Source organism: Prionailurus viverrinus, chromosome B1 (genome assembly GCF_022837055.1).
Source record: "Prionailurus viverrinus isolate Anna chromosome B1, UM_Priviv_1.0, whole genome shotgun sequence".
NCBI lineage: Eukaryota > Metazoa > Chordata > Mammalia > Carnivora > Felidae > Prionailurus > Prionailurus viverrinus.
The window spans coordinates 627,526-648,822 of record NC_062564.1 but is presented as its reverse complement, the minus strand read 5'-3'; the positions used below and the strand labels follow the sequence as shown (position 1 = coordinate 648,822).

Here is a 21,297-nt window from a genome sequence, read left to right as displayed (position 1 = left end):
TCTTCTGAGGACCTGGGAACGTTCTCGGGACTGTGTCTTCCTGGCCTGCGACCTGAAGGGGCTCGTGCCGGCGGCTGCTGGTGTCGGGTGCCCGCCCCCGCCCGGAGAGGGTCTCATGCAGCACCTGGCTCGCTTCCTAGTTAGCTACTCTCGCATCATTTACTTTCTGGTCATGGAGCGCCCGCGCTCCGTCTGACTTTTTTCATTGCAAACTTTTACGGTTGCTCTAAGCAGCAACCCTCCTGAACATAACGATGAGAATTTGCATGTTGCTTTAAGTGGCAGCAGAATTAGTTTATACTGGAAATAATTATTGCTGTATCGTTCTTTCTGGAGGAACTCAAAAACTTTAAGCTGACCTTGCTATGTTCTCTGCTCCCATTTCTCTTAATCGTAAAAGCCCTTTTCTTTCTTCTTGCAGAATTGTCACCTTAGCTAACAGTGTATTTTTTTTTTCTATTTTAGTAAACTTTATTCTTTAGGTACCCAGCAAAATTGAGTGGAAAAGACAGAGCTGGCATATACTCCCTGTCTCCACACACGCTCAGCCCTCCCCCACTCTCCGGTCCCTTTTGTTACAGTCAGTATCCAGCGCTGAGGCCTGCGTGATCTGGTGATCTCGGAGTCCATGCTGTGCATTGGAGTTCACTCTGGCTGGGGTGCGTCGGATGGATTTTGACGAATGTAACATGAAATACATCCGCCATTAGAGTACCGTGCACACTACCCTGAAAACCTCCCTGGTCTACTTATTCATCCCTCCCTTACAACTGCTGGTCTTTTCTGTTGTGTCCGTGGCTTTGTCTTTTCCAGAATGTCATACAGTTAGAATCCTCCAGGACGGAACCTTTGCACACTGGCTTCTCTTATGTAGCCATATGTGTTCAAGGCTCCTCCGTGTCTCTTCGTGGCTTGGGAGCACATTTCTTTTTAGCCCTAGGTGATTTTCGTTGTGTGCTTGTATCGTTTATCTCTACCTACTGAAGGGTGCGCTGGTCACTTCCAACTTTGGGCGGTTATGAATAAAGATGCTTTGCTATAAATACCTTGGTGCATGTTTTTGTGTGGACATAAAGTTTTACTTGGTTAAATACTGAAGAGTGGGATTGCTGTGTCGTAGGGTAAGTAAGACGTTGTCCGGTTTTGTAAGAAACCACCGAACTGTCCTCCAGAGTGGCTGTGACACCCTGCGTCACCTACAGCGGGAGAGGGACAGCTTCCGTTGCTCCGCGTTGTCGTTCGCCAGCACTTGGCGTGCTCCGTGCTCTGGGTTTGGGCTGTCCTCACAGGTGTGGGTGGCGTCTCCTTGTCTGAATTTGCGTTTCCCTGATGACACAGGGTGTGGTGCGTCTTGTCACGTGCCTTTGTCCGCCGTACATCTTTGGTGAGGTGTCCGGTCTTCTGCCCCATTTCTTCACTGGGTTACTTGTTTCTTACTGTCGGTGTTGAAGAGTTCTTTGTGTATTTTGGATAATGGTCCTTTATCAGAGATGTCTTTCTCCAATATTTTCTCCTAGTCTGTGGTTTGTCGTCCTCTCTGGCCAATGTCTTTCACAGAGCAGAAATTTTTTATTTTATTTCATTGTGTTTAGAAGTTTTTGGTTTTAATGTAGTCCAGGTTGTCAGTTATTTTTTTCATGGATTGTGTCTTTCATGTAGCATCTCAGAAGTCACGGCCACACCCAGAGTCACCTGGGTTTTGTCCCGTGTCCTCTTCTAGGGGTGAGAGGTGACTGGGCTGTTGTGTTACTTTATCAAGTGTATGTGTGGTTTGATGTGTGGAAACTCTTTGCTCCAGAAAACAGAGCCGTGTTTACTCGTGATGGGTCAGTCCCACTCCACAGTTAGTTGCTGCAGGAGGGTTTGTCCCAAAGCCAGCTCTTCTTAGGATGAAATGTGAAAATTGAAGGCCAGTCTACTGTAGCACTTCTGCCTCCAAACATGGGAATTCCAGGCAGGAGGGACTGGGGGATCGTGGCAGGGTGGTGGGGGGGGAGGGCCCGTTGGTGGCCTGGGGTCGGTGGCGCGGGGCCGGGGATTGTGGACGGGGCGTCTCCCGAGCAGGAAGCTGGTGCAAGCTCTTCCCGACTGCTGGGTGGCAGAGTGCGGGCTAGGAGTGCTGGCCTCACTCTAGAAGGTGTTAGCATTCCTCTCTGGAAAATCAGGTCATGCGGCTATAATCCGCGTTTTGTGTAAAAAGAAAACAATAGCTTAATGTTAAGTTTTAATAAGTTTGAGATTTGAGGCCTTCAAAATCAGTACTTGGAGTCGAGTAAAGCCTGTTAGTTTTTACACCGTAGAAAAAAACTTTGAGCAGTTCTTTGCGCCTTGGCCTTTATTGTCCTGAACGCAGGCTGTTTTGCATTAGAATACAGTTAAGGTTTATAAAGCGATTTCTTCAGTGCAGTCATTTAATAAGGAGAGACGAGTTTCTTTTTTAATAATGTATTTTTTTTAACTTGCATCAAGTTAGTTAGCACATAGCGCAATAATGATTTCAGGAGTAGAATCCAGTGAGTCTCCCCTGCGTATAACACCCAGTGCTCATCCCAGCAAGAAGGAGAGACAAGCTTTGATGAGTCTAATGTTTATTTTTAAAAGCCTGCTATGCATATAGGGAGAGATTTCTGCATATTCCATGTTAGCTCTACTTCCCACCTTCCCATAGGAAGTATCGTCACTTCTTTTTGTATAGCTATCCATGAGAAATATTTGTGCACACACACAAACACATTTCCTACTGTAAACATCTTTCTGCATCTTGAATTGTTCCCTCAGTAATGTGTGTCTCATGGAGCACTTCCTGTTTAGGTGCAGTGGCTGAAAACAATCTCATTTTTAAGGCTGCATTTTTTTCTTAGAGAGTGCATCAGCGGAGCAGAGGGGGGGAGAGAGAGAGAAAGAGGGAGGGAGGGAGGGAGGGAGGGAGAGTCAATCCTAAGCAGGCTCCATGCCCAGAGTCGGGACTTGACATGGGGCTCGATCTCAGGACCCTGGGATCATGACCTGAGCTGAAATCGAGAGTTGGACGCTTGACCGACCAAGCCACCCAGGTGCTCCTTATTGGACCTCTCCTGATGGACGTGGAGGCTGAGCCTTTCCTGAAATCCCTGCCTGTCAGTTTTATGCAGTAGCAGAGAGGGGGGCTCGGAGCGATACTACACTGTGGGAGTTTAGACCATTCTTGGGTTGCTTTGAGCTGGGCTGCAAAGCGATTTAGCTAGCTTTAAGTTAATGCCTTTATTTTATTTTAAAGGTTTTACTTTTAAAAAGTGTTTATTTTGGAGAGCAAGAGAGCAACGACCAAGCAGGGGAGGGGCAGAGAGAGAGGGGGACAGAGGATCTGAAGCAGGCTCCAGGCTCTGTGCTGACAGCAGAGATCCCAATGTAGGACTCAAACTCACGAACTGTGAGATCATGACCTGAGCCGAAGTCAGATGCTTAACCACCTACACCACCCAGTCGCCCCTGGCTGTGTTGACTTTGAAGAAAGCAGTCCTCTGTAGATGACCTTTAGGAGGTTATTTCTAGTCCCTTTCTGTTACAACACGCAGCGTGAGTCATTTCACGTGTCTGAGGTTACGTTTCTAAAAGTGGAGCTACTGAGTCCAGGGGCATATGCTTCTGTGATTTGGTGGCTGCCTCTAAATTGCTCTCCCAAAGAGGCCGCGTGGATGCATGTCGGCCGTGCGCGGGCCAACCTGTCACGAGAGGCTGTCAGTACGGTATAGGGCAGTGTTTGCAAAGTTTTAGACCTGATGGGTGAAAAGTGGTATCTTTTTTTTTAAGTTTATTTATTTATTTTGAAAGAGAGAAAGCGAGAGAGTGAGAGCGTGAGCAGGGGAGGAACAGAGAGTGGGGGAGAAAGGGAGAATCCCAAGCAGGCTGTGCACTTTCAGCGTGGACTCATGAACTGTGAGGTCATGACGTGAACCGAAACCGAGGATCCGACACTTAACTGACTGAGCCACCCGGGAGCCTAGAAAAGTGGTATCTTAATTGGGTTTTAATATTTTTCTCATGGATAATATTAAAAAGCTTTTCATATGTTTACAAGCCTAAATAAGAGAGAACTTATTTAGCTTGTGAGAACTTCCTCACCAGTCCTGCCACCACATCATCAGATACGTTAAGCTATAGTCAGAGTAATTGCGTTTCCATGAAAATGTAGCCTGTTATTTCAGATTTGGACCCTGGTTTCTGACGTACTTTGCTTGAGTCTTCCTCTGCCGTTTGTTCGCCAGGTGACCTTGGACAAGCTACTTGACCTAGCCAAGCTCCAGTTTTGTTTTTGAACTGAAAAATTGGGACAAGGGTGCAGTAACACCAGCATTTGTCATCTGTTGTGTTAAGGCCTTGACATGGGTAATGCGAATGTTTGCCAGATGGAGAGGCCAGTCACAGCAGGAAGGTGATCTAGAAAGGCCATATAGCTAGTGGGTGGTGACAGAGATTCTCCATGTGGGGACTCCTGGCTGGCCGAGTCGGTTAAGCATCCGACTCCTGATTTCAGCTCAGGTCATGATCTCACAGTTCATGGGTTCTGGGATCGAGCCTCATGTTGGGCTCTGTGCTGACAGTGCAGAGCCTGCTTGAGATTCTCTCCCTCTCTCTGCCCCTGCCCTGCTTTCTCTCTCTCTGAAAATAAATAAATATTAAAAAAAAAAAAAAAGACTCTTCTTGACCAAGCCTCAGTCAGGCTCATCTGAGCCCTCTCTCCAGGTCTGAGAACATTTGTTAGCACTCAGATGGGCTTGTGCACATCAATTCAGCTGGTGGGGCGCAGATTGACAGGGTGGGAAGGTGTGATTCTACATGCCAGGACAGCTGCCTTTGTGCTCACGATGGAGACTTGTTGCATTTTACTTATTGTCTCCTAGAGCCCTCTAGAATCTAGACAGCACCTCCACAGAGAAAGGACTTCAGGTCTGCTGCTGTGTCCCTAATGCCAACAAAAGTGCCGGGCACCTAGCTGGTGTGCGTCAGTCAGTACTTGTGAAATGAACGGTGTGGGCACAGGGTTTTCAAGGGACACCGCCACTGACAAATGCTGCGCAGAGAACGAAGTCGGGAGGGAATCCGAGAATAGGATGTGTTCTCACTGGACGTGGAAGGAGAAATAGGAGTCGCCCAGCCTCAGAAGATGGGATTCATTTTTATTTTTTTAATTTTTTTTAACGTTTATTTATCTTAGAGACAGAGCAAGAGCAGGGGAGGGGCAGAGACAGAGGGAGACACAGAATCCAAAAGACAGGCTCCGAGTTGTCAGCACAGAGCCTGATGTGGGGCTCGAACCCACGAACCATGAGATCATGACCTGAGCTCAAGTTGGCTGCTTAACAGACTGAGCCACCCAGGCGCCCCTGATTCATTTTTAGATACAGATTCATTTTGGGGGAAGCAGATACTTCTTTGTAGGGTTGACATATTGGACACTCATATGAGCTAACTTTTGTCAAATATAAGTAACTGAGAATTATGTGTGGGAAGGGGAAGAAAAGGCAGAGTTAGAAAAGAAGGAAGAGAAGAAAGGTTGTAGGTAAAGCAGTCCCTCTCCCTAGATTCATTTGGTTAACTCATTGTTTTAAAATTTTTTTAAGTTTATTTTTGAGGTAGAGAGCGTGCACACAAGAGTGGGGGAAGGGCAGAGAGAGAGGGAGAGAGAGAATCCCAAGCGGTCTCTGCTCTGTCAGTGCAGAGCTCCGTGTGGGACTCGAACCCAGAACCCACGAACTGTGAGATCATGACCTGAGCGGAAATCTAGAGTTGGGCGCTCAACTTACTGAAACACCCAGGTGCCCCTGAGTTAACCCATCTTAAAAAAAAGAGTTGAGGATTCTTTCACTTTGGTGCTGCCTTAACAGAAATATAATGCAAAACTTTTCTAGTAACCATGTTAAAGTTTTTTAAAAAAAAGGTGAAATCAATTTTGGTGTAATTTTCAAAATTCGGTGTGTCTAAAATATTAATTATATCAGTATGTAAACAATATAAAAATTTGTGAATGAGATTTTTCTTTCCCATACTAAGTCTTTGAAATCTGATATGCATTTTATACTTACCAGCATGTTCAATTTGGATGCTAACTTTTCATCAGAAATACTTGATAAATATTTAGATACTATAAAATTCTAAGTTGAAAAAGTAAACCATTTATCCAGGTTGTTCCAAACACGCTGAAAAGTTTTCCAATAGCTGAGTTGAGTATCTGTTTTTAAGCTGACATTTAGGGGCATCTGGGTCACTCAATTGATAACACATCCTACTCTTGATTTCGGTTCAGTTTATGGGATCGAGCCCCACACAATGCAGAGCCTGCTTGGGATTCTCTCTCTCTCTCTCTCTCTCTCTCTCTCTCTCTCTCTCTCTCTCTCTCACTCTCTCTCTCTCTCTCTCTCTCTCTCTCTCTCACTCTCCCCCCCCATTCCCCCTCTCACTCTGCCCCTCCCCTGTGTTCATGCTTTCTCTCTCTCTCAAAATAAACAAACATTACAAAAAACAGACCTTTAGATACTTACAAATGCAGTTCCTCAGCTGTGCTAGCCTGTGTCCGTCCTCTGCACCCTCACTGTGTTTAGCTGGGGTTTTGAAGGCACAGTGCAGCCCCAGAACTCTCCCAGATTCAGGTGGGCTCATCCGAGAGGGTCTGTGGGTTCTTGTGCGTGCCTGGCCTGCCCGGCACGGGATGAGGCCCACGGCCCTGTCCTTCGGCACAGTGAGCGAGGTGAGGACAGAGCCGTGCGTGCTCGATGTCTGTCTCTCCCAGGCCCCAGCACACTGCTGCATAATGTTCACCAGGAGATGCTAAGGTTAAGAATTTAGATGAAAATTGTTACTCCAGGAGTTTAATATCCTGATCGATAAGTTTACTTTCACTGGTTTTTAGTAGAGTCTAAGGCAGCATGACTCGGAATATTCTGGAAAAATCGCCACTCCTTGTCACATTTGCGTCGGACAGTGCGGGTTTCCGTGACAGACCGGGAGTCACTGAACAGAGTCCCGCTCACGTCTCCTGCTCTGAGGGCATCTCACCTCACTGAGCCCTTCCTTGGTAGGTGACCCCACGAGGCCAGTGGTGAGGTATTTATCCTGCCTTTATTGGGTCATCTGGTGGGAAGCGTGGCCTTCTTTGCCTTATGTGTGGGGTTGGGGTTTGGGGCTTGGGTGTACGAATAGGGGCTCATCAGCCCCGGTTATAGGATTAAAAGCCAAAGACCAAATGAAACTCAGGAGGGCCTTCACCTGTTTGAAAACCAATCAAGATCCAGACCAGGGACAGCGACGAGCATTTTGTAGACTGTTGTTTCCCTGTCTGGTCATGCATCCCACATCGAGGGAGTTCTTCTTGGTCTGAGAGCTGTGGATGGTCAGATAACAGAGTTTCTTCTCCCAGAAGTCTAGTCTGAGGAAAGACTGGCTCTTCTCACTTCTGTCCATCTCGGAAATGGACGAGGGACCCCAGCAGGCAGGGTAGGAGGAGAACAGGCAGCACCTGTCCCGTGGGGCCCCGATGTGGGCTTTTCACCTTGCGCGACGGTAACAGGTGTGTGTTAAGGGAAGAAACCTAACGGAGTGGACGGGAGTGCGTCACTCTGTGCAGAATTCTTCTCGTCGGAACTGAGTGGCTGATGTGAATTGGTTCTCCTGTTTGAAAGGCACTTTGAACCCTCTTGTGAGTGCTTGCTGTGATGTATAGTAAGTGGGGTTCCTTCCTCAGTAGGGATGGTTTCTAAAGTAAGTGACCCTGTCTCGGTTCCCACCGAGTGCCAGACACTGCGGTGACACTTAACATGTGTCACTGCAGATCCTCACAGTGGCCCTGAGAAGTGGCACACGCAGCCCTTGTTATTTGCAGACTCCCCTCCTCACTGAACTGTATTCGGGCCCCCAGCGCCAGTCCTGGCTGTCATGGCCGTGTCCTGTGCACACGCAGAGGCTGACCGGGCGCTGCTCGGCCTTCTTGGTCCAGCGCTCGCACTGCTAACAGGTGTCCTTTCTGCGGTCTTTTTGGTGCCTCGTTTTCGTGTTTATTTTTTATTGGTGAGTTTGCTTAGCCCTAAAGTGCCGTCTGATGTTCCTGAGGGCAAGAAGGCCGTGATGTGCCTTACAGAGAAAACACATGTGAAGTAAGCTTTTGCCCAGGTGTGGGTTACCGTGTGTGGGCTGTTAGCTCAGTGGTAATGAATCAAGATATACTAAATAAGAGGTCTTTATACAGAAACACATAAAACAAGGTTATGTAGTGATTGATCGATGGCGATGTGGCCAGAGGCTCACAGAAACCTGGCCCTGTATTTCCCCCAAGAACAGGGATTTAGTAGCTGCTAATTTCAGCGTTCAAGGCCACTTTTACCGCAGCCCTACCTCAAATGATGACAATCCACAACATTTTACATTTGAGGAAACTCGTGTGGAGTTATGTAGTCACTAACAGGAATTTGAGTGCTGATTCCTCTGTGTGTGTGTGTGTGTGTGTGTGTGTGTGTACAGATATTTGTGTCCATGTATATATATACGTACATGCATATATATACACGTATATATATATTTTTTGAGTAGGTTCCATGCTCAACATGGGGCTTGAACTCATGACCCTGAGATTCAGAGTTGCTTGCTCTACAGACTGAGCCTGCCAGGCACCCCAAGTTTATATTTTTTGCTACACTGTTTCTCTTACCTTATTAGGATATCATAAACTTGTGATATCATTTTTCGTTTTGCAAATATTGATATACTTTTCCCTTCCCCTCTCCCAAATATTGGTATTTTACATAAAGGAAAATTTTAGGACTTCAGAGATCAGTGCCTAGGAACTGATGAAATTGTGTTCTGGCTCAAATTCCAACGTAGCAAACCTCATAGTATCGTTTTACTTTTTGCTGTCCTGATGTTTTGTAATAACGAGTGTACTGATAGAAGTGTTGTGTGGGGGTCAGCGGCCCTCTCTGGTGGAAAGTGCTGGAACAGGGTGGGAAGAGAACTGTCATAGACACCCACGCTCTTCTGCATCCACCCCTCTCCTCACTTCATCACTCACTGCGTTGTTTGAGTAGGAGGGTAGGAGTTCCTCTGGCCTGAGGGTACTGACCGAGGCCCCCCAGTGCCGGTTAGTTGGCACGGGAGGTGTGTACCAGGGAAGGAGGGAGGGGGGGAGGGCTGCCGAAGCCTCGTGCAGGAGTTTAGACAAACAGTCACGATACTTTACAAAGAATACATGTCTCCGGAGGAGGGAGTGCGGGGCGGGGTGTGGATAAAACAGGAAGGATTCCAGCGTAGCTGTTCAGATGCGAAATCAGAGCCTGAATTTTAGATTGAAGGGGAGTGAGCTGGTCAGTGAGCCTGTGCCTTGGGAGATGAGGGTCAAGGGCTGAAGGGCGGCTGGAGGGAGCAGGACAGAGATGTCACCTGTGGCTTTGGGGGCGGTAGGGGGCACGTCTGACCTCAGACTGAAGAGTCTGGCAGGTGACGTGATGAGGGGCAGAGGCCGAGTGCTCATCTTTGGTAGCACTCTGGGAAATCTGCGGCAGTGGCTCCGTTCAGAAGCCCGAATTCATCGGTCCGTAAGTTGGAACCAGGGAAAAGGGAGTGGGTAGCGAGGTGTGTTGACAAAGTCCCCGGCCAAGAGTGGGCAGGCAGATCTGGGTCCCAGGTGTTTCTAGAATTTTGTGACCTGAGGCAAATAGTCATTCTGTGTCCCGAACCCTCCCTTACTGTAAAGGGCACATAGTAAATAGTTTAAGCTTGTCTGTGGGCAAGATGGTCTCGGTCCCTTCTCAGCTTTGCCCTTGTGGCAGACAGACAGCCATTGAATATGTAAACGAATGAGTGTGGGTGTTCCAGTGAAACTTTATGTATAAAAACGCCTGGGTTGGTCTGCGGGCCATTGTTTGCTAACCTCTATTTGTATTTTATTGACGTGCAGTCGATATAAAATATTACACTAGTTTCTGGTGTACCATATACTGACTCAACCTTTCTGTGCATTGGGAAGTGACCCCCACTGTGAATGGAGCTCCCAGCTGTCACCGTGCGGAGTTGTTAGTGTTACTGGCTGTATCCCCTGTGCTGTCCTCTTAATTAATCTATAACTGGAAGTCTGTACCTTTTATCCCTTCCCCTGTTTTGCTCATGCCCCCCCCACTACCCCCCCCCGCCCCCCCCCCCCGCAACCACCAGATAGTTCTTTGTATCTAGGAGTCTGTTTTTGTTTTGTTTGTTCTTTTTTTTTTTTTTTTTTTTTTAGATTCCACATAGAGGTAAAATCATATGGTATTTGTTCTCTATCTGACTTATCTCACTTAGTGTAATATGCTATAGTTCATCCATGTTGTTGGAACTGGTGAGATTTCATTCTTTTTTTTTTAAATAGCTGAATAATACTCCTGTGTATGTGTGTGTACATGCACGATATCTCCTTTATGTGTTCATCAATCAGTGGACACTTGGGCTGCTTCTGTAGCTTGGCTATTGTAAGTAATGATGCAGTGAGGATACAGGTGCATGTGTCTTACTCTATTTATATTTAAGTAAACTTATTCACTCTTATTCATTATTAGGGATAGAACTCAGGAACAAGCACAGGGAAGAGGTGCACGGGCAGGGTGTGTGTATGTTGCAGGGGCAGTGGGGGGCGGGGGTCCAGAGCTACCTTGTCCCCTGTGGACAGGCCGGCCTCCTAGCACAGGAGTGTGGTCACCACCCTGGGAGTCTCCCAGAGCCCTGTCATTTAGGAGATTTTATGGAGGTTCTGTTCCTGGGGCCTGATCAATTAAACCACTGGCCAATTTCCAGGGCGCTCCTACCCAGAGGTCAGGGGAAGGGAAGGGGGGGCTGCAAGTGCTGCAGGGGTTGGCTTTTCTGGTGGCCAGCCCCACACCGGGGCTCCTTGGCCCCCTCTCCAGTCCTGCATCGGCATACAAAAGGCTGTAAATTCCCAGGAAGCTTTGTGCCAGGAAACTGGGACAGAGACCAAATATTTTTTAGTCTACCACACCCAATATTTGATGTGTTATAAATACACATGGATTTCAAATTAGACATTTTATCAAGATAGGTAAATGATTTCTTTAAGAACTTTGAAAGTGATAAAATCTCTGTATTTCTTTTTGTTTTTTCCTTCTTGCTTTTATGCTTAGAAAGGCATTTCCTTCCTTGAAATCAGGTTTCTTCCAGTTCCTTTATGGCTTCATTTAAAAGGAGTAAGTCTTTCACCTCTGTGGACTTTATTTTCCTGTCTGTTGTATAAATAAGGATTTAACTCCCCCCCCCCCCCAATACATTACCGGTTGTTTTAAATCCATTAAAAATTTGTTCTTTCACCCTCTTTTCATGCCACTTACTCTCTACTGAAACTGATGAGGTCTTTTGGGGGTGACAGTGGGGTCTGTGGGGTCCGGAGCCAATGGCCAAGAAAGAATTCTCGAAGATGTTTTTGGTGCAGAAAGTGATCTTATGGAAGCCCAGGGGCAGGACCATGGGCCCGAAGAGCCGCGCTGGGACCCTGAGGAGAGACTGGTTATTTACCCTGGGGCTGGGAGAGGTGAGGTCCAGGGGAGGTTTCCAGTGAGACTTTCATATGCTAAAGACTCCCGGATACTGGAGGCCCGGCCGTAGTCAGGCTAGGGTATTTCCCTCCAGCAAAGCATTAGCATTAGGTCAGGAGGGAGGGAGTCCTGGAGAAACTCTGCCTGCCTCCAGTGTCTGTCAGTGGGCTGCAGGTCATGAGGACATTTAGTTCCATCTTCCATTTCCTCCTGCCTTTGTTCACACGTCACATTGAGTGAGAGCTCCTGTTTCTGCATGTCTTTGTCAGCACTTGGTGCTGTCAGAGTGCTTTGCATTTTGGCCGCTGTGACGGTTGTATAATGGTGGCGCGTTGCTGTCATTTCAGTTCCTTGATGACGTATGATACTTGATCTTTTCCTGCGTTCATTCACCATCTGTGTATCTTTAGTTAGTGCTTAGTTTTTTTTCTGAAATCAGTGTACCACGTACCCTCTGCTTTTGATGAGCATAGACGGCTTCCCTAAGACCGGATGCCAGTTACAGCCGTGTTCCACATTACCGTGTTTGCTCACGGAAGTGGAGGACAGGGGCGCCTGGGTGGCTCATTGGGTTAAGCATCTGCCTCGATTTCGGCTCAGGTCATGATCTCACGTGTCTTGGGATCAGGCCCCATGTCCGGCTCTGTGCTGAGCGTGGAGCCTGCTTGGGATTCATCCTCTCTCTCTCTCTCTGTCTCTGTGTCTCCCTCTGCCCCTCTCCCCTGCTCATGCTTTCTCTTTCAAATAAATAAACAACAAAAAAAGTGGAAAACAGACCTGTTTTTGTATGACAAATAGGAATTCACCCCTTCGGTCTTAGTCTGTATATTTTCTTTGATGAAATGTTTGTGTAAGTCTTTTGGACCCATTTTTAAATTCGGTTTTCATTTTCTTACTGTTGAGTGTTAAGAATTCTTTATATATTTTGGACAGTGGTCCTTTATCAGGTTTGTCTTTTGCAAATATTTTGGGGTATGGATTTTCCTCTCATCCTCTTGAATTTTTATCTTTGTTCTTGTCTTCCACACCCCTGAGGGCCGTGCCCTAGTGCGGCACTGACAGGAGCTCACTGTGTCTGGGGGCCTTGGGGGAAAGCAGTGCACTTGGATCTGAGCCTTCAGAGGCCTGGATGACTTGGGACCTACAGCAGATCCCGTCCTCCGCCCCATTGGGCGATCACCCTACCAGACAAGTAGAGTAATGCAAGAAGAGAGAAGATCTCTACTCTCATTTGCCATTCCAGTAATGATTTTATAATCCTCATGTCTTCAAGTCTTCTTTTTAATATAGTTTACGAAGACAACACGTAACTTTTTTTTCTGAATATTTCTCATGTTTTTGTCCTTGTGAATGGTTTTTTTTCTATTGTCTTTAACTGTAATAAAGCAATTTTTTTATATTTAGCCATTTCCTTAGGTCTGATGGCTCATTTGATGCTTTGCCATTTTCTTGTTCTCTAGTCTAAATAATAATAAATATAATTTCCTTTCCAGTAGTTTTAACTCGTTTCTGTTTTATGCCTTGTATTGATTAGAACTTACAGAACGTTACTGAGTAATTGTGCTGGAGAGCTGCTGTGTGTTCTTGCTGACTGTGGGCTTTGCCGGCTAGTTTGTTTTGATGGGACTTTAAACATGCTAATAATATACACAACATTTTATACTAGTTGTATTCAGAGAGACTTCATAGTATTACAGACACAATTTTTTTTGTTGTTGTTGTTTGTTGTTTGTTGTTTGTTGTTTTGCTGTCCCAGAGATCGATAAACGAGCATTTAAAAGTCCTAGCTCAGAAAGGTACTGGAAGTCAGTGTGAAGAAGGGAAGGGACTGTGATTAGCCAGAGGCCCTGCTGCCTGTCCCAGGCAATGTGGACTCAGGAGGCCCTCCTAACGTCCTGCTCCGTGAGGCCCTGAAACCTGACCGAATCCCCGGTATTTATGATCTTCACTCAGAGTTAGTAGCTAAAGCATAATAAATTCTGAATTGTAAAACTCTTCCTTTTATAGCTTTTTCTTTTTGGGTTAATTCCATCAAAGTTCAGTTCCTTCATCTTACCAAACGAGAAGCTTAATTTTAAGGGGCTTCTGGGTGGCGCACTCGGGAAGTGTCTGACTCTTGATCTCGACTCATGTCATGAGCTCACAGTTTGAGGGTTCAAGCCCCATGCTGAGCTCGGCATTGATGGTGTAGAGCCTGCTTGGGATTTGGTCTCCTCTCTGCCCCTCACCCGCTTGTGCTCTCTTTCTCTCTCTCCAAATAAATAAACTTAAAAAAATTTTTTAAGGTAGCTCTTCCTCCTCAGGAACAAATACTATCCTGCCCATTGGTGTGAGCCCTGGAGGGAGAGGGCATCAGGCTATGAGGGCACATTACATTGGCTCACTTAGCATGTGTTCCCAGGTGCTGGTGGGGCCTCCTCTCATAGAACTGGGAAGAGAACACTTACATTTCTCATCGTGTTTGGAGGCAGCCAGACTCCCTATGCCCGAGTTACCTGGGAAAGATTGAACTTGGAACGGAGTTGACTGGGGAGGGAGGAGGAGAGGGCTTGAGGTTCTGTTTCGCTGATGTGGCCTGTCAGTCATGGACTGGCTTGGTTCTTGGTGCCGCCGCACGTACAGGTGACATGTTATCCTGGAGTCAACAGGTTTCTCAGAGGCATCCTGATCTCTGGACTGGGACGGAGAAGTTCGATCCAGAGCAACGCTGAGGACAGCACCCTCCAGTTCCTGTAGCGTGCTGGTTGTATGTGATTTACAGAGGCATTGAGGGTGGAGGTCTCCTATGGCTCCTGTGTGGTGGAGAGAAGCATGGAGGCCCGCCTCTCCTGCTGTCTTCGCTTTCTCGATAGTGTCCTTTGAGGAGTTTTTAAAAATTAGCATGAGCTCCAGTTTATCTCTTGTTTTCCTTTGTTGCTCATGGTCTTGATATCTTCGCTAAGAATCCTTTTCCAAATCCAACCTCATAAAGATTTAACCCCTGTGTTTTCTTTTAAGAGTTTTAGTTCCTACATTTAGATCTTTGATCCATTTTGAATTAATATTTGTATATGGTGTGAGGTAAGGGTCCAATTTCATTTTTTTGCTTGTGGCTATGTAGTATTCACAGCATCATTTGTTGAAAAAGACTATTCTTTTCTTATTTCATGGTCTTAGCTCCCTTCAAAAAAACCAGTCGACCTTAGATGTATGGGTTCGTTTCTGGATTCTCTTCCATTCATCTATTCATTTATTCATGTGCCAGTGCTGCACTGTCTTGATTACCATTGCTTTGTAGTGAGTTCTTTTTTTTTTTTTTTTTTTAAATTTTTTTTTTCAACGTTTATTTATTTATTTTTGGGACAGAGAGAGACAGAGCATGAACGGGGGAGGGGCAGAGAGAGAGGGAGACACAGAACTGGAAACAGGCTCCAGACTCCAAGCCATTAGCCCAGAGCCCGACGCGGGGCTCGAACTCACGGACCGCGAGATCGTGACCTGGCTGAAGTCGGACGCCTAACCGACTGCGCTACCCAGGCGCCCCTGTAGTGAGTTCTTTTTAAAAATATTTTTTTTTATTTGAATGTCATTGACACATAATGTTATGTTAGTGTCATGTGTATGACATTGTAGTTCAACTTCTTTATATATTATGCTGCACTCACCACAAGTGTATCTGCTCTCTGTCACCGTATAGCACTGTTACACCACCACTGACTGTATTCCCTCTGGTGTGTCTTTCATCCCCAGGACTTCCTCATCCTATACCTGGAAGCCTGTACCTCCCACTCCTCTTCATCCACTTTGCCTGTCACACTGTCCCTTTCCCTCTGGCAACTGTCAGTTTGTTCTTTGGGTGCTTTGTGGTAAGTTTTTTTGTGAGTGCTTCTACTTTTTTTTTTTAAACATTGTTTTGACCATTTGGAATCTCTTGTGATTCCATATAAGTTTTAGAATAGCCTTATCATTTTCTACAAAGAAGTCAGGTAGGATTGTGATAAAGGATTGGATTGAACCTATAGCTCAGTTTGGGGACATTGCTATCATGACCGTGTTATGTCTTGTGATCCATGAACATGGTATGATTTTCCATTTATTCAAATATTTTAAAACTTTATTTTAGTAATATTTTGTAGTTTTCAGGAAATAAATTTTCACCTTTTATAAAATTTATTTCTAAGTATTCCTTTTGATGTGTTTTTAAATGGGATGGTTTTCTTAATTTCTTTTTTTGATCATTGCTGGTGTATAGGAACACAACTGATTTTTGTATATTGATCATGTGTTCTCTCAACTTGAACTCTTTATTAGTTGTAATAGGTTTTTGGTGGATTCCTTATGATTTGCTATGTAAAAGATGATGTTATTGCAAAGAGAGCTAGTTGTACCTCTTCCTTTCCAACCTGGATGCTTTTTATTTTATTTTTTCCTGTTGCCATGTTGGCTCCTTCAACACAGTCTTAAATCAGAGCGGCACGATTGGCATCCTTGTTCGTTCTTGAGATCAGGGGAAAAGCTTTTAATATTTAACTGTTTAGTATGATATTACCTGTGGGTTTTTCTTAGGTGCCTATTGTCAAATTAAGGAAGTCCTTTTTAAAAAAGAAAAAAAAAAGCAAACACTTAAAATTTATTGCTGCCATACTTAGAGACTACGGTGAGTTTTATTGTAATTATGTATGCAAATTGTACTTAAACTTGAATGGACTACTTCCAATTTATGTGTTTAACATTAGATAGTAGGTCAGAATAACAGACTTTGTGCTAATAATACATTAAAATGGGTCTTAAAAACACTTAAAAATAATGTATTCTTAGACAATTTTTAAAATTTATTTTTCTGAGAGAGAAAATGAGAGTGCGTGTGAGTAGAGGAGGGGCAGAGAGAGAGAATCCCAAGCAGGTTCCGCACTGTCAGCACAGAGCCCAGTACGGGTCTCAATCCCAGGAACTGCGAGATCTTGACCTGAGCTGAGATCAAGAGCTGCCCAGTCTTAAAATAATTTCTGATTAGAAAAGTTACATGTATTTTAGGTAGGGCATTTATATAAAATAAATACACACATATATAAGGAAAAAAGTAGAAATAGTCTATAGCCCTCTACCAGGGGAGAGCTGTTACTTGAATATTTTTATCATGAAAGGGTGTTGATTTTGTCCAATGTTTTTTCTTCTCTGTTGAGATGATTATGTAATTTTTGTTATTTATGTTCATGAAATGATTTTATTATATTATTGATTTTCAAATGTTGAACCAACCTTGCATTCCTGGGATAATTCCCACTGAGCTGTGGTGCACAATGCTTTTTAATTTTTGCTGGATTTAGTTTGCTAGTATTCTGTTGATGATATTTTTTGTTTATATTTGTATGAGATACTGGTCTATTTCCTTTTCTTATGATGTATTTGTCTGGTTTTGGTATGAGGGTAATATTTCTGTTAGAAAATGAGTTAGGATGGGAATGCAAGCTGGTGCAGCCACTCTGGAAAACAGTATGGAGGTTCCTCAAAAAACTAAAAATAGAACTACCCTACGACCCAGCAATTGCACTACTAAGCATTTATCCAAGGGATACAGGGGTGCTCTTTCGAAGGGACACATGCACCCCCATGTTCAGAGCAGCACTGTCAACAATAGCCAAAGTATGGAAAGAGCCTAAACGTCCATTGATGGATGAATGGATAAGGAAGAAGATGTGGTAGATACATACAATGGAGTGTTACTTGGCAATCAAAAAGAATGAAATCTTGCCATTTGCAACTATGTGGATGGAACTGGAGGGTATTATGCTAAGTGAAATTAGTCAGAGAAAGACAAAAATCACATGACTTCACTCCTATGAGGACTTTAAGAGACAAAACAGATGAACATAAGGGAAGGGAAACAAAAATAATATAAAAACAGGGAGGGGGACAAAACAGAAGAGACTCCTAAATATGGAGAACAAACTGAGGGTTACTGGAGGGGTTGTGGGAGGGGAGATGGGCCAAATGGGTAAGGAACACTAAGGAATCTACTCCTGAAATCATTGTTGCACTAAATGCTAACTAATTTGGATGTAAATTTAAAAAAATAAAAAATAAAAAGTAAAAGTAAAAAAAAAAAAGAAAAGAAAATGAGTTAGGAAGTGTTTCTTCCTCTTACACACTTTGGAAGAATTTGTGAATAAATGATATTCGTTTAAGTGTTTGGTAGGATTCGGTGGTGAAGACATCTGAGCCTGTGCCTTTCTTTTAGGGTAGCTTCTGGATTATTGATTCAATTTGTCTGATTGTTTTAGAAGTCTATTCAGATTTTTTGTTTTCTCGAGTCCATTTTGGTAGTGTGTCTATGTAGGAATTTGATTTGTGCTATGTAATTTGTTGACATACAGTTGTTCAGAGTTCTTCTCATTTTTTAAGTTTTTTTTTTTTTTAAATATTCATTTTGAGAGAGAGCACAAGAGACTGTGAATGGGGGAGGGGTGGAGACAGAGAGGGAGAGAGAGAATCCTAAGCAGGCTCTGTGCTGAGAGCACAGAGCCTGACTCGGGGCTTGAACTCACAAACCCTGAGATCATGACCTGAGCTAAAATCAAGCCTCAACTTAACTGACTGAGCCCACCCAAGCATCCCTATTATCCTTATTTTTGTAAAGTCAATAATAATGTCTCCTCTTTCATTACTGATTCTAGTAATTTGAGTCTCCTCTCTTTTTCCTTTGGTCAGTCTAAAGATTTGTCAATTTTGTTGATCTTTTGAAAGAGCCAGCTTTTGTTTTTGTTAACTGTTATCTTCTTCTCTCTGATTGGTTTCTGCTTTCATCTTTTTTATTTCTTTCCTTCTCCTTTGTGTTAGGTTATTTGTTTTTCCAGTGTTAAGGTGGAAGTTTAGATTATTGATTTGAAATCCTTGTTCTTTATATAGACATTTAAAGGTAAACATTTTCCTGTAAGCACTGCTTAACTGAATCCCATGAGTTTGGGTAGGTTGTGTCTTGTCTGTAATTTATTTCGAACTATTTTTGGTTTCCCTTTTCAGCCCTGTTTGACTCGGTGGTTGTTTAGGAATGTGTTGTTTAATTTCCAGTATTTGTGAGTTTTCTTGCTGTTGATTTCTGATCTCATACCACTGTTGTCAGCGAACCTACTCAGAAGGAGTTCATCCTGTTAACAAATAGAAGGAGGTTTGTTCTGGGTCTGGTGTACATTCCCTCCTGTACCCTGCTCTTTGCACACTTCAGAGTGTGCTCTGTTGTTGGAGTGTTTTTGTTGCTCCTGTGGCTTATTGTATGTGTAGGGGTGTTCATGTTTGATAGTGGCACAGCTTTCACTGTTGGCTTATCTCATTCTCCCTTTATTTCTGTCTGGTTTTGCTTCCTTTTTATTTTACTTTTAAAAAAATGTTTTATTTTATTTTTGAGAGAGAGAGTGCAAGCAGGGGAGGGGCAGAGAGAGAGGGAGACACAGAATCCGAAGCAGGCTCCAGGCTCTGAGCTGTTAGCACAGAGCCTGACGTGAGGCTCAAACCCAAAAACTGAGATCGTGACCTGAGCCAAAGTCAGATGTCAGATGCTTAACTGACTGAGCCACCCAGGCGCCCCTATTTTTTTAAACTTTAAGTTTATTTATTTATTTTGACACACACACACACACACACACACACACACACACACACACACACAGCAAGAATCCCAAGCAGGCTCTGCACTGTCAGCATACAGCCCGACACTAGGTTTGAACTCTTAAATCATGAGATCGTGACCTGAGCCGAAATACAGTCGGACGCCCAACTGACTGAGCTACCCAGGTGCCCCTGTTTTCCTTTTGCATTTTGTTGTTAGTATGAGTCTGTATGTCTTTAATTGTCATATCCATTTGTCATTATGAAATTTCTCTTTATCTTTAGCAACTTTTGAAATTTTAATGTTTATCTTATTCACTGATGGAACTGCTCCAGCTTTGTGTGTGTGTGTGTGTGTGTGTGTGTGTGTGTGTGTGTGTGTGTGTGTGTGGTTGCTTGTTTCTATGATCTCTCTTCCTTTTACTTTCAGTCTCCTGTATCTTTGAAGTTAGGGTATGTTTCCCGTAGGCACCCTTTAGTAGGATCAGATTTTATAATTCAGTATGGCAGTCTCTGCCTTTGACTGATTATTTAATCCGCTTACATGTAATAGTATCGCTGTGGTGGGGTTTACATGTGACATTTTACTTTTTGTTTTCTGTGTCCCAGGTTTTTTTGCTCCTCTGTTTCTCTTCTGTTCCCTTTTGCGTTGTGCGTATTTTCTCACATAACATTTTAGTTTATCACTTACTGTCTGTAGTAATTAGTCCAGTACACTTTTCTTCCCACCCACTTCCTTTATGTCGTTACTGGCAAATACATTACACATGCATTATATTTGTAGATGTTGTGGGCCCAACATTGTATTATATACATATTGTATTATATACTTTTTTAAGTTAATTATAAGAAGGCAAAAAAGGAGGCCTTATACTGTGTTTTATATGAAATGACCTCATCTCCTTACCATGTTCTTTGTGTTCCCTTCGGATCTGCTCACTGTGTTACTTGCTTTTAGCCCAAGGGGCTTCCTGTAGTGCTTCTTGTAAGGCAGCACATTCTTTCAAACTTGTTTATCTAGGGAAGTCTTGATTTCATCTTTCTTTCTGAAAGATAGCTTTAATGGGTAAGGATTTTTGTTTGACATCCGTTGTTTGCTGGTGCTTTGGATGTGATACTGCACGGCCTCCTCGCCTCCACTGTTGTCTTGGGAGAGTCAGCTTTCAGTCTTCCTAGTGCTTCCTTGGTAAGCGACTAATCATTTTCTCTTGTAGTTTTCAAGATTCTCTCCTTGTCTTTGTGTGGTGTAATAAAAAATGTGTGTGGTCCTCGCTCCTGATACCTAGCACAGAGGCTCTAAAATCCTTGAGATTTCTTGAATGTGAGGAGCGTTTGTTTTGCTAACACAATGACTGAAGATGAGGATTCGTCACCAGAAGGACCAGGCCTGTGACGAGAGGCTTGAGATTTCCAGAAGGGAGAAGACTGGACATTGAAATCTAGCTTCTGGCCAGTGATTTAGTCAGTCATGCCTGCAGCATGAAACTCCAATAAAAACTTTGCACACGAGACTTAGTGGAGCTTTGTGGCTGGTGAGCACACAGAGGTGCAGGGGGTGGGGGGTGAAGAGCGGGCCGGCTCTGGAGGAGGGCGCCGAGGCCCTGTACGGCCTCCCCCGCCTCCCCTGTGTGTCTCTTCATTCGGCCGTTGCCGGGCTGACACCTGTAGTCTTCGGTCTGGAGGTTTCCTTAGTTCTGTGAAGTTTCCTTTCAGTTCTGGTACCGGAACGGATCATGGGAGCCCTGCATTTATCTCTCTTCCATCCGAAGTGGGGGTGTCCCGGGACGCCTGCCGTCCGGCTGCGGGCAGGTCAGTCTGCAGGACGGAGACCACTCCTGTGCTTCACATCGGGACGGTGTCCCGTGAACCGGCGGCGGGTGGATTTTGGTGTGTGTGTGTTTGCGGGTGTGTGTTCATCCCATTTGTACTTCGTTAAGCTTTCCGGACATACCGGTTTTCGATTTTCAGTGAAGCCAGGTAACGTTCTGTCGACTGTCCCTTCTCCTGGCGCTTTTGGTTGGGCGTGTGCCGCTGCCTCGTTTTCCCTCATTCTCGTTGTCCCTGGTTGTTGGCTTCGTAATCGATCTGTGCTGATCCTTCTTTGGGGTGGGGGGGTCTTTAGTCTCCAAATTAAGACCTGCTGAAACCCGCCAGTAAGTTTTTATTTCATTTA

General features: G+C 44.5%; 1 protein-coding gene across 2 annotated transcripts in view; it reads left to right on the top strand.

Annotated features, from left to right (window-relative positions):
* The window catches only part of TDRP (testis development related protein), a 40,348-nt gene that overhangs the window by 1,759 nt on the left and 17,292 nt on the right, over positions 1-21,297 (top strand). The window lies entirely within an intron of this gene.